Raw genomic sequence first — 13488 nt, 5'->3', positions numbered from 1 at the left:
GCTAGCGCAGTTTGATAGAAGAGGCCCTAAGTCTCTTGGCTCTTGGATTGAACAGCCTCTAAGCTGAGCAGGAGTCCTCCAATTGCATTTCTGACAGTGTGAGGTGGTGTTTCAATATTATACTGTGTTTTCAATCACTAGGGACAGGCAGGTTCCTTGGAGTCCTCCAGAGTTTGCCTGTCCCTCATTATTGAAAATGTGATGGTGAAACAGCACCCTCCACTGGCAGGACTGTAGGTGGAGGACTTGGAACAAGAGGGAGCAGTAGTCACAAACTCTGGGGTAACAGGCAAAAGCCTGAATAATGACAAGCTTTAGAATGAGAATGACATGGGACAAAGTTTATCTCCATCCCTGCCCCTTTCCCTGTCCCCATCCCCACCCTGTCTCTGAAGGTTCTGTCTCCATCTCCACGAGCTATGTCATTGTTCCCATCCCATCCCTGTGGACTCTATGCTCATCTGCACAAGCCTCGAACACTTATGATTTTGTTTGTAAATAATTGCCTGTGTTTTTACATCATCTGGGAAGATAATTGGATTATCTTTCAGATATGGGTGGAGAAGAGAGCCAGCATCATGTAGTGGATGACCAGAAGAATAATCAAGCATTCCTTCTGAACAAACCATATAGTGAATGCTAGGGTTACCATGGGCAGATTGAGACATCCGGGTTTTACTTTCAGTGATTTCAATGGAGCCATATGGTAACCCTAGTGAATGCCATCTTGTCTTTTGTTTCTCAAGACCTCTACATTTATCTAGTCATTTCTAGTTTCATGCTCAGCTCCAAAAAAAAAAGATAAAACTGTTTCTTGGATTGTACATCTTATAATTTATTTTGGTTTATGCTGTACTTTGTGTGATGCATCTTGTTTTGCCAATAAACATATTTTAAAAATAAATAAATAAATAGATTAAAAAAAAAAAAATAAAAAAAAGGTAATAAAATCATACCTTAAGAAGAAAGATCTATTGTTCTGTGACCGAAAAGTACATGTCTTTAATTATTTCCAGATGTGGCTTGAACTACACAACTACAGAGGAAGGTTTTTGTTTTTTTTTCAATTGAAGGCCCAGTGTTTGCCTTAAGTATAGTTTTTTTTTATTTTTGTTTTTGAGGGGTTTGTTTTTTTGGAGTTATGCTTTTTCTGGATCCATTCCTGTACAATTGAAAAAAAGTTCTTTTGTATAAGGAGGTATAATTTAATTACTGGCTGGAGTGATATTGTTGGGGAATATGTTGGCAATTTATTTGGCTGGTGATTGTGTGTGTTTTGTTTGGTGGTGGTGGGGGGGGGGTGTCTTTCTCCACTAAAATTGCCTTTATTTCTTTTTTTATCTCACTCTTTTCTCAGTCATGTAAGCTTTTCTCTTCTCTTCACTGAATGTGAATTATGGCCAGCTCTTTGTCTACTTATGTCTTCTGTTTCCTGAGTTTTAAAAACTCCACAAGGTTCTTCTTCCCTGGGGGATCTGTAACATATAAGCCCTAACATTGGCAGCCATGACCCTGCATCCCAGCCACCCACCAGCCTAGTCCATGCTCTTGTCCCCCACTAGGGGATGGAGTGCTGGCCAAAGCAGAGCATACATTTAACACCTTTTTTTAAATTAAATCTTTATTAAATTTTCAAACTACAATTAAGAATGCAAATAATTCATGTACATATAATATTACAAGAAAAACACAATAAACTTACAGATAATAATAAGCAATTATTTTCCCCAACCCTTCCACCTAGTAATCAAGAAAATAAATACCCACAAGAAACTACCTAAACAAATCCCCGAATCAATTCCAATGTAAACCCCTCCCCCCCCCCACCCTGGATGTGTATGTTTAAAGATCAGTAAAATAAAGTTAGTTATCATTCCTTACAAAATTTAGCCAATGGCTCCCAAACATCCAGAAATTTCCTGTAACTTCTCTGCTGTATAGCTGTCAAACGTTACATTTTAAAAGTATAACAGAGATTCCCACCAGAAAGTGTAATTTAACCTATCCCAGTTCTTCCAATTCTTCAATATAAGTTGTATGGCAACCCCTGTCATTATAAAGAGAAGTTTGTTATTCCTAGCAGATATTTGGCTTTTAGCTCTCATTAGCGTACCAAATAGGATGGTATCGTACGTCAAAGCCACTGGATTTTCCAATATTTTGTTCACCTGATCCCATATGGATCTCTAAAATTTAAGTATCAAGGGACAATAGTACAGTAAATGTCCCGGCTTTGAGATGACAGTGCCAGCATCTATTAGACTTTGAACTATCTAATTTCTGTAACCGAACTGGGGTCCAATACACTCTATGTAATAAGAAAAATCATATTTGTCTCATAGATGCAGACACCGTACATCTCAACCTCCAAGTCCAGATTCGTGGACATTGAGAAGCAGTAACACTTTATATCAGTGGTATAATACTTGAACCCAAAAATTCCAAACACATTACATCTGTATATGTCTCCAGCCCACTATGCTGTGGGTCCGTCAAGGCTGCCATTCATTTTGCATCCAGTCTAGGTCCCCCCTGCCATGAAACTAGCAGAGGAGGAAACAGCAGATAAGAGGCCTTGCTCGCCTGCTCCCCCTGCTGACTAGAAGGCAGTACACAGGGAGTGAGGAATAATAATAATAATAATTTATTTTTATATACCACCTAACCAGCAGTTCAGCATACAAAAATACACAAGAGCTGCAGATTCTTTAACCAGAAACATAGGAGTCTCGTTTAACTATACTAGGTCACTACAGAAATCATCTAGTGGAGCCCATTTCAGATTGAAATTAACAATGTTATTAAGTTTGAAAGCTATCATTTCTTCATATTTCCTAATCATACACAAGTGATTCCACCATTCGTGAAACTTGAGATTGGAGTTATCTTTCCAATTGCAGGCAATATGATGGATAGCCAGAGCAATCAGTGTCAAATAATTTAAAGTACTTTGATGGGATCGAGATATCAGCATGAGGAGCGTAAAATAATGACTCTGTAAAAGATAGAGATACCACTGTCTAAATGAGTTATAGAAAGTATTCTCGGCCTAATGCTTGACCAGAATAAATGTACATTAGGACACTCAAAAACGAGATGTATAAGATTCTTGACCGAGCGGTATGATCAATAAATGGAGTTGGTGGAACTGGCTGTCTGAAAAATGCAGTTACTCAAAATGAATAAACAAAAACAGTTTTATTCACTTTCTCTCCTTTGCAATATTCAAAATTGTTCATCAGAAGTATTTCAAGGCAACAAACAAACAAAAATCCAGGATCTTTTCCTCTAGCAGACTTGTGCTATTAGCTTCAGTACAGTTCATAACATAGCACAGCTGTGTTTAAACTTCACTAAAACAGAAAAATACTTCCCTTCACAAGAACAGTTCCTCGATCTGTCCACAAGAAGTCCTGGGCCAGAGCTATGGGGTCCTTTTATCAAGCTGCTGTAGGGGGTTTAACGCGCGTTAAACCACCTGCCGCGCTAACCGCTAACGCCTGCATTGAGCAGGCGTTAGCTTTTTTAGCCAGCCACGGGGGTTAGCACATGATGAAATGTCCGACGTGCTAACCCCGTTAGCGCGGCTTGATAAAAGGACCCCTATGTCACTTGCGTTAGCTCTGTCTTTTCACTTTCAAGCTCACTGGCACATTGCTTCAGCTCACAAGTCCTGCTAGCTCACATAACTTTAACTATACGTTTGAAGCACTCCACTGGTTTAAAACCAGCAAATGGGATCATTTTGCCCTTTAATCTTGTAGATCCTCCCAAGATATATTTTATTATCCCATCAGATCTTTACAGCAGTGAGTTACTTCATGCAATTAGTTTGCCTTTTGCAAACAGTTCTAAGCTTACTTGCAAAGTCAACACCTTATTCTGTCTTCAGTCAGAACACTGACCTGTCTCTGACTGTTAATTGCCTTGCATAGCTCTGCTTGTTTGGCAACTAACAGCCTTTACCAATGTAAGTTTTCTTAAGGCAAAACTATCAACCAGTTTCCTGTCCAGCTTCATAATACTTGGCTTCTCCTGACAAGTTTTCCTCACAAAGTACTGTTTCATTTCAGTTGGCAGAGCAGTACCTTAAAGCGCATTCAGGCAGTGTCCTTTTCGACCATTTCAGTAAGGCTTACATCATTGTCACTGCCTGTAGACCGGCCCCCATCTTCCTGCACTTCCATTAATTCTGCAGGTTCAGAAACCCTAGACCACTGCTCCCACTGCATTTCCTTATCTAATGAGCATACCTGTGGTTCTACAGTAGTACAGCTGGGTTCTGGCTGCTTCTCTGTAGCCAAGTTTCCCCCTCTGTTTCCTCTAGGCTTGAATACTGGCCATTTCTGCTGCTCTCCTCTAGTAGTAAAGGAACCACCCTTTTCTCTTCCAGGATCTGCGTGATTACTACCAGCCTCAGCTGTGCTCTTCTGTCTGATTGGCTGGAGGTTCTTCAGAGCTCTGACCTGGTCTAAAACAGCTCTTTGTCTAGCAATAGGTACAACAGTCTGCAGAAAGGGTTTATTCCTAAGGGTCAGACTGTTGTACCTATTGCTAGACAAAGCTGTTGTAGACCAGGTCAGAGCTGTGAAAAATCTCCAGCCAATCAGACAGAAGAGCATAGCTGAGGCAGGTAGTAATCACTTACTACTAGAAAACACTGCATAAAGGGTTAATTCCTAAGGGTCAGTGTTTTCCCTGGGAGCCTAGGCTGTGCAGGGACTGTGGGCACTATTTCCCTCTGTGACAGAGGCTTATGTGTTGGTTTCTGTTGTTGCAGTGCAGAAATGTGTGTAAACCCTTCAGTAGGACCCTCTGTTACTGTTTTCTCTCAACTTCCTAACACTCATAGGGTCTTCCCTGCTACAATCATACACACACACAGATACATACATGTAATATATATATCATATTTTTCTCTCTATAAGACATACTTTTTTCCCAAAAAAAGTGGGTGGAAATAAGGGTGCATCTTATGGAGCAAATACCCCCCCACACCTTAATTCCTCCGGCAGTCCGGCACTGTAGGGCAGGAGGTTTCAGCCTCTTGCCCTTCCCTCCGGCTGACTCCCGAGAGGCAGTGTCAGAGTCAGAGCAGCGCAGAAGGCAGACGCGAGCTTTTTGCTTCCTGCCTTGTCCCGAGCCAGCTCCTACCCTACAGCGCTGGACTGCCGGAGGAATTAAGGTAAGGAGGAGGGCCATACCTGCCTGCCTCAGGGTGCAGGGCCCTGCCTGCCTGCTTACCTTGGGGTGGGGGGCTCTGCTTGCCTGCCTGCCTTCCTGCCACTAGATCTGCCTGCCCTGTCCCTGCGTGCCCTGTGCCCTGTCCCGGCCTACCACTAGACCACCAGAGGGGGGACAGGGTACAGAGCCTGGCAGGGAGTGTGGGGTTGGGTGCAGAGCTTGGCAGGGAGAATTTGGTTCAGAATGTTTTGTTTATGTTTTCCTCCTCTAAATCTAGGGTGCGTCATAAGGGTAAGGGTTAGGGTTAGGGTCAAAACCGCGAAAGACAAAGGCGCGCGCCAACAACTGAGCGCAGCGCGGAGGCGCACGCCAAAGAAAATAACTGTTTTAGGGGCTCCGACGGGGGTGGGGTGGGGGGAACCCCCCACTTTACTTTATACAGATCGCGCTGCATTGTGGGGGCGTTGTGGGGGGTTTGGGGGGTTGTAACCCCCCACATTTTACTGAAAACTTCACTTTTTCCCTAAAAACAGGGAAAAAGTTAAGTTTACAATATAATGAGGGGGGTTACAACCCCCCAAATCACCCACAACGCCGCCGCGATCTGTATTAAGTAAAGTGGGGGGGCTCCCCAACAAAAACCCCCGTCGGAGCCCCTAAAAACTGTCATTTTCTTCGGCGCGCACCTCTGTCTTTCGCTCAGTTGTCGGCGCGCGCCTTTGTCTTCCGCGGTTATGTCATGAACCTTCTATTGAAATTCATTCAACATCTTACAAAATTCATCCAACGATTAAAATATTAGGAATCGTTTTAGACCAACATCTCACGATGAAAAGTCAGATAGAAGCCATTGTACGTAAAAGTTATTTTACTTTATGGAGATTGTGAACAATTAGACCTTACTTTGAATTTTTCTGCTTTTAAGCTGCTGGTTCAATCACTTTTACTGAGTCTCCATGCCTACTGTATTATCGTTTACTTGTCAGTCACTAAGAAAGAGTTATCAAGACTATCATTAATTCAAAATATAGCAGTTAAACTGATTTACGGACTGAAAAAATATGATCATGTGATGCCGTTTTCTTATGAACTTCATTGGTTGCCTGTGGATGCTTGGATTTTGTTCAGTCTGGGCTGTTTTTGTTATAAGGTTCTTTATGGCTCAGCCCCAATTTATCTGATTGATAGCTTCATTATAGCTACACATAACAATAGTAGAAAAACACATACTTTGTTCAATTTCCCTCCCGTAAAAGGTCGTAAAAGTAAGAAATTCCTCAGTCATGTCTAGGCAGCTTCTCATGAAAAGGAATTTCATTCATTGCTGGTTTCCGCTGATTCTTACAAACATTTTAGGAAGAAGTTGAAAACTTATTTTTTCTGTAATATTTGACTAATTAATCCATTCTTTCTATATAATATGTTATAATTAATAATTTTTTTGTAAACCGCATAGAACTTTTGGTAATTGGGTTAACAAGTACATTGTAATGTAATGTAATGACTTCCAAATCACTAAATTATTATTTATAGTGATATAATTGGATGAGTGGATTCTGTATCTCCCTCAATGCTCACTTGAAGAACAATTATAGTATTTGATTTTGAGGTGTTCTTCTTCTGGGTTTTTCATTTTGTTTCATAATAATGGAACATAATAGACACAAGAATTCCAGTGCCAACGTCTGTACATCCTTCCTCAAGTGTGCCTCATAACCTACTGTGTATATACCATGCCTACGGGTGAGAGTCCAGCGTACACATTATTATATTTTGATGAGTCTTTCTAAGACATTCTTTTTCTTCTTGATAAATGTCTTTAAATGTTCCTCACAATAATATTTAAAATTTTGTTACCATCCTATCAGCCTTTATGTTGTTATAAACTTAATAACTTTTGATAATTAAGAAGTCAGAAGTACATCCAGCAAGCAAAATAAGAGTTAGGAGCTTTCTCTCTCTCTTCTTACCCCCAAAACAAGCCTATAATGTTTGGGCCTACTCAGCAGGCTAAAATTTCTCTATCCTATAAAGAGGTGCTCAGTTCAGGACCCACTACTCTAATCTGGAATGGCTGTAATCCCCATGGGATGGTCTGATTGGAACAATCCTGCTTTCTAGGCCAACCAGAAAATTTGAAGGCTCTCAATCTGGCTGTCTGGAGTCTTGCTGTTATCCTTTTTGGTTTTCTCCAAAATCATGATCTAATCTATTCTTCAAAGTGAACTTGCAGCAATTTCAGAATATCTGCCAAAAGAAATTCACACAATACTCCTTCAATGGTTCAGGGAATGTGACTTTAGATCAAGGGAGGAACATTTCCTACCAGCCTAAAATAAACTATGGTTGGGAAGATATTTCAGATCAGTATATGAATACTTTGTTCCTCAGTGAATAACAAAGGAAGGGAGAAGAATCTGAAAAAGCACCAAAGCGAAAGGAGACAAAAAAAAGAAGAAATCCAGTCGTGCCCAGGGTTAAGAGTTGAGGCCTGTTTCTGTTTGCGGCTCTAGGGAACAAATCTAGTGCTAACAAGGATTCCAAAAATAAGGAGGGAGGGAAGCATCTGAAAAGCTTTCAAAATAAATAAGCAGAACAAAATAAGCCCTTTACTTAAGAAAATAAATGTTATTCTGATTAAATGAACTTCCTTTATAATGGGTCCCCTTGGAAAAATGGTTGGAGCACAATGAAATTCATAATAAGATATAAAGGGGCCCTTTTACTAAGCTGCACTGAAAAGTGGCTTGTGCTATTTTTAGCACATGGGTTAACCTGAGGCCAATTTTTAGCATGGCTCTAAAATGGCCACAATTTGTTTTTCACTACTAACAGCTAGATGCTAATTTTGAAAGTAGTGCACAGCCATTAACACATGAGCCTTACTGTCACCTATTTTGTAGTTGTAAGGAATCTCGTGGTACTCCTGTGCTAATTAGTCAGCATGCACCAATGCCCATGTGCTCACCGATTAGCGCAGGCTGTAGAGAATGATATGGGGACAAATTTTCCCCGTGGGATGTCTCTGTCCCCGTCCTGTCCCCACGAGCTCTGTCCCTATCCCTGCCCCTTTCTGCAAGCTCTGTCCTCATTTGCACAGGCCTCAAACATTTAAAATCATAAGTGTTTGAGGCTTGTGCGGTTAAGGTAGAGCTTGCAGGAATGGGACAGGGACAGAGACAGAACTTGCAAGGATGGAATGGGGATATTGAAATCCCACAGGAATAGAGACAAATTTGTCCCCGTGTCAGCAGGGCACACCTACTCTTCAACCCTAAACATGCCCTCCTATGATGGTATGTGGCTGGCGTACCTAGTGTTGCCAGCTTACTTGAAAGCATCAGCTCCGCTCTTTCTGAGCAGCGTGAGGGAGCTTGGGTGGGCACACCGTTAGTGTATGGCTCCTGAGTGTGGCTCTCTAGCGCTATTTGGTGGTTGTAAGCATGCATTAGTTCGTACTGCCACTTAGTAAAAGGGCCCCAAAACAAATAATGTATCATTTTTGAGCTATAAAACACATGAAGGAGTGCCCTTTTGGTTATAACTGTGATCTGAAGACCAGGAAGCCAGCATTCAAGTTTTGCTTCCCCCACTGATGCTTCTTGTCACCTCATGGAAGTCACAAGTTGTAAATTATAAGCCCTGTAAGGCTGGGACATATCTACCATGCCTACACCTTAACTTACTGTGAGCATAGTTTTGGAAAGATGAGTAATTAAATCCAAAAATCAATATCAATGAGGACCTCTCTGAGCTCCCTCAATCTCCTGGGATGGATCCCGTCCGGTCCCATCACTTTGTCCACCTTCAATTTTTCAAGTTGTTCATAAACACTTTCTTCCGTGAACGGCACGGTATCTACTCCATTCTCATGTGTTACTTTGCCAGACAGACAATCTCGGTCCTTCTCCAGGATCTTCTTCCTTGAACACAGAACAGATGTATTTGTTTAACATGTTTGCTTTTTCCTCATCACTCTCCACATATTGATACATATCGTCTTTTAGTCTTGCAATTCCATTTTTCATCTTCTTCCTTTCACTAATATATCAGAAAAAAATTTTGTCTCCCTTTTTAACATTCCTAGCCATTTGCTCTTCTGCCAGATGTATCTCTCTCTTGGCTTCTTTCAGTTTCATCTGGTAGTCCTTTCTGTACTCCTCTTCTTGGGTATTTGTATATTTCATGAACGCCAGCTTTTTTGCGTTTATTTTTTCCGCAACAAGTTTAGAAAACCATTTCAATTTCATTTTTCTCTAGTTTTTATTTATTTTCCTCACATAAAGGTCAGTAGCCATTTTCATTGCTTTTTCAGCTTAGACCACTGTTTTTCCACTTCCTTTATATCGTCCGATCCTAACAGTTCTTTCTTCAGGTACGCTCCCATTTTACTAAAGTACATATGTTTGAAATCTAGGACTTTGAGTTTTGTATGGCCACCCTCCACTTTAGCTGTTATATCAAACCAAACAGTTTGATGATCGCTATTTACCAGGTGGGCACCTCCTTGAACTTTAGAGATACTCTTCCCATTTGTGAGGACCAGATCTAATATTGCTTTTTCCCTCGTGGGTTCCATCACCATTTGTCTGAGCAGAGCCTCTTGAAAGGCATCCACAATCTCCCTACTTCTTTCTGATTCCGCAGATGGAACATTCCAGTCTCCATCCGGCAGATTGAAGTCATCCAACAGCAGCACCTCCTCTTTCTTTTCAAACTTTTGGATATCCGCAATCAGAAGTTTATCAATTTGCTGCAATTGAGTCGGACTACACCCACAAATATAGAAGTTTCATCTTCTCTTTTCAAAGCGATCCATATTTCTTCTTCCTCTCCCCAGGTCCCCTACATGTCAGTCTCTTGGATATCAATCTTTACATGATGCACTGGGACAGGGCCTAAGGCCCAGCCAGACGCGTCGCTGGAGTCGGAGGAGGGACTGAGCACCCCTCCTGTTCCCAACATAGAGGTACTGGGGTGCCAGGCCAGGCAGCAGGTGGGCCGGGTCAGGCCATGGGTAGGCTGGGGGTGGGAGGCCTACAGAGCAGGAGGGATTGAGCACCCCTCCTGCTCCCAACTTTTTGGTGCCTGGGGTGGACTGTGCCGATCAGGAGGGGAGGGGGTGAGTGCCATGCTGGTCAGGGGGGTGAGTGTCGTGCAGGTTGGGGGGTGTCAGTTGGTGGCAGGAGGTAGAGTTGGCATCCCTCTTGCCATATTCATGCGGGATGGGGGGATGATGGGGGCAGCATCGGGAATTTGGTTTGTTTGTTTTTTGAAGTGCCAATGGCAGGAGGGAGTTGGCAGGAGTGCCAATGGCAGGAGGGGCATGTTTGTGTGTGGGGGTACATTTATATTAATTTTTTTATGGGGCAGATATTTTGCATGTGTAACACCTGCAAAATATCTGTGCCATGAAAAAAAATGAATAAAAAAGACAGGCAGGCCTGTCAAAAAACCTGCAGACCTGTTGGTAACGCAGTTACCGACAGGTCTGCAGCAGTTGGAATTGCCAATAGTAAAACCCGATTTAAAATAGCCAAGCAATTGTTAGTGAATCAATCACATGGCTATTTTGCATGGGGTTTTACTAATTTGCATGGGAGGATAGGGATTGGATCGCTACAGGCGTTAGTGAAAGGGGTTGGAGGGAAATCTGGTCTCAAAGGGCTCGCAAACCGATCGGTACATGGTAGATTGTAAATCTAGCCCCATGTCTCTGTGATAGCAACAATATCCAGGTCTGCCTCTAATATCAGGGCTTGCAGATCAGGAACTTTGTTACTTAGACTGCGAGTGTTTGTGGTCATCGCTTTCCAGCTATCTTTCAGTGGTAAACTTGATTTTCCATATAGGTTTATGTTTAGTTACACTTCCTGTTACATTGCTAAGACATGAATTGCTAATATTGTTTACATTGCTATCTGTACCATCACATCTTGTCTTTTGCTGGGGGTGGCCTCCATAATTGTATTTCATACATACGCCACTCCCACCTTCTAGTTTAAATGCTTAGCAACATATTGTCTAAATTTCTCAGCAAGGATTCTTTTTCCTGCTATAGTAAGATATAAGAAGAAACTAAAAAGAAGATGGGGTAAAGTAGAACAACAAAAGAAGAAGCACAGGAGATGTTGAAACCAACTTTTAGTTACATATATTTTATTGAGGGTATCACAAAAGTTCAAAAAACAAGTCCTTGATATGCTATATAACTATAGTCCCAATCAGGATCCAAGTTTCGGCGATTATGTCGCCTTCCTCAGAGGACAAGAAAGAACTAAATTCACATTAAAAATAACATAACATTAAGAGAAATAATTTAAAACTCTAAACATGAAAATGGCTGTATAAGAAAAAAAAAGTGCGGAACAAGTTGAGATAAATATGACATGCAAATGCATAAGTGTAAAAGGGATAAAAGCAATATACAAAGTGAACATATAAAGGTTGCACATATAAACTGATAAGGTATTTGACATAAATATGCTAACATGTAATTGAACAGATCAAAGTGATATGGAACAGAGATGCATTGTGAAGTTATTACACTCACTAAATATTTGATTTTTACAGGGTGACAGACAATTGGTTATATATTAAAGATATTTAAAAATGAAACAACAGCTTGGAAATGAAATAATGAAGCAATGACATGAAAATTAATTAATGAATCTGAACAATGATATGAGTAATTTGTACTAAATGGTAAGTTTATAAAAAGTGTCTTAATTGAATATCCATAAAATTATGTATTAACTAAAAACAATAAAACAGCTTAAAAAACATTAACATAAAAATATATTTGATATGAATGCTAAAAGTGTGTCTTCAGGATGCATGAATGATTGTATAACATATTATGAAGATAAAATGCTATTAATGTATTAAAAAGAGACAATATATACTAGTGCCAAGGACTGGGATGCCATGAAAAAATGGATCTGATTTATATTAAATTGAGAATCTTATTATGTGTGTAATGTAAGCCAAACAAAACTACTGAAAAAAGTGGGAGAATAACCACAGAGTGCAAAACGTGCTGATCCTGAGATTCATGCTTAACCGTAAAAACTGGAAATAAACTCCACATTGCATAAACTATTTCATCACCTATAATCAAAAATTATATTACTCGCCAGGGATGGGCTGTGGTCCCACAATAACCATTTGATACAAAAAGGTGGAGAAAAAGCCTCAAATTGCATATATTATCAGCAATCATAAATGATTCAAAGCTGCATATATTCTTTTCATTGGCAAAAAAACTCCACCACCGCCAAAATGTAATTATCAATTGGGTACTACACGTATCACTGTGCAGGGAAAGAACAAAAAAGTTTTACTTAGATTGACAACATGGTCAGTTAATCACCATCACAGCCATTGAAAACATACTGGCCCAACTGCTGAAAATTGTGGTGGCTACCAGATAGAAAGTCCAGAAACTATGTCCTAATCCAGCAAAGCTTCTTCAGGGATTGAAAAATTGCTGAAAACTCCACTTTTTGGGCCCTTTTGCGTCATGTGCCATCATTCATGTACACTTTACCCACCCATGAGCAAACCTGGCTGCTCACGCCCTCCCGTACATATCTGCACATGAATGACACATTGCTTAAAAAGAAGCTCAATATCCATTTCCATAGAAAGTTACTTCCAAGATCATCCATAGAACGCTACTCATTCCACCCACTGGTTCAGCCCCTTAGTGTTACAGGGATGTGCTCCAATACAAAACACACAAAATCATTAAAGTTGTGCTGCTCTTTAACACAATGACGGGTTAAAATGTCAATTTCTTTTTTATGGATTATGTTGGACCAATGTTCAAACAGCCTGGTTTTCAAATTTCTAGATGTGTGACCAATGTATGATAACCCACAGGGATATGTCAACCCATACATCACTGCTCTGGTTTCACAAAATGTCAAGGAGTGTAATCTGACAGCTTTCCTGCCTGGGACTTGTGCCATAATGCTCTCCTGCATAACATTACATGCCGTATACCTTCCACAGCGAAAATGACCAACCCTCCCCTCCTCACATGTAGACCAGACAATCAGCTTTACATAACATGTCATTCAAATTCCTGTTTCTTGTGAAAGCAATTTTGTGAAACCAAAGGAGTGGTGTATGGGATGACATGTCATTGTGGGTTATCATACATTGATCATACATCTAGAAGTTTGAAATCCAGGCCTCTTCTTCTCACCCCTGGACCAGCAGCGGCAGCAGCCGCGGTTTTATCAAGCAGCCACAGGGCATTTGCTAAGCCGGCCCACTTCGATAATGCTAGGCGGGCCA

The sequence above is a fragment of the Geotrypetes seraphini genome, chromosome 3, assembly GCF_902459505.1.
Source record: "Geotrypetes seraphini chromosome 3, aGeoSer1.1, whole genome shotgun sequence".
In the NCBI taxonomy this organism is placed as follows: domain Eukaryota; kingdom Metazoa; phylum Chordata; class Amphibia; order Gymnophiona; family Dermophiidae; genus Geotrypetes; species Geotrypetes seraphini.
The sequence above is the reverse complement of the archived record's forward strand: the minus strand, read 5'-3'. Positions refer to the sequence as shown.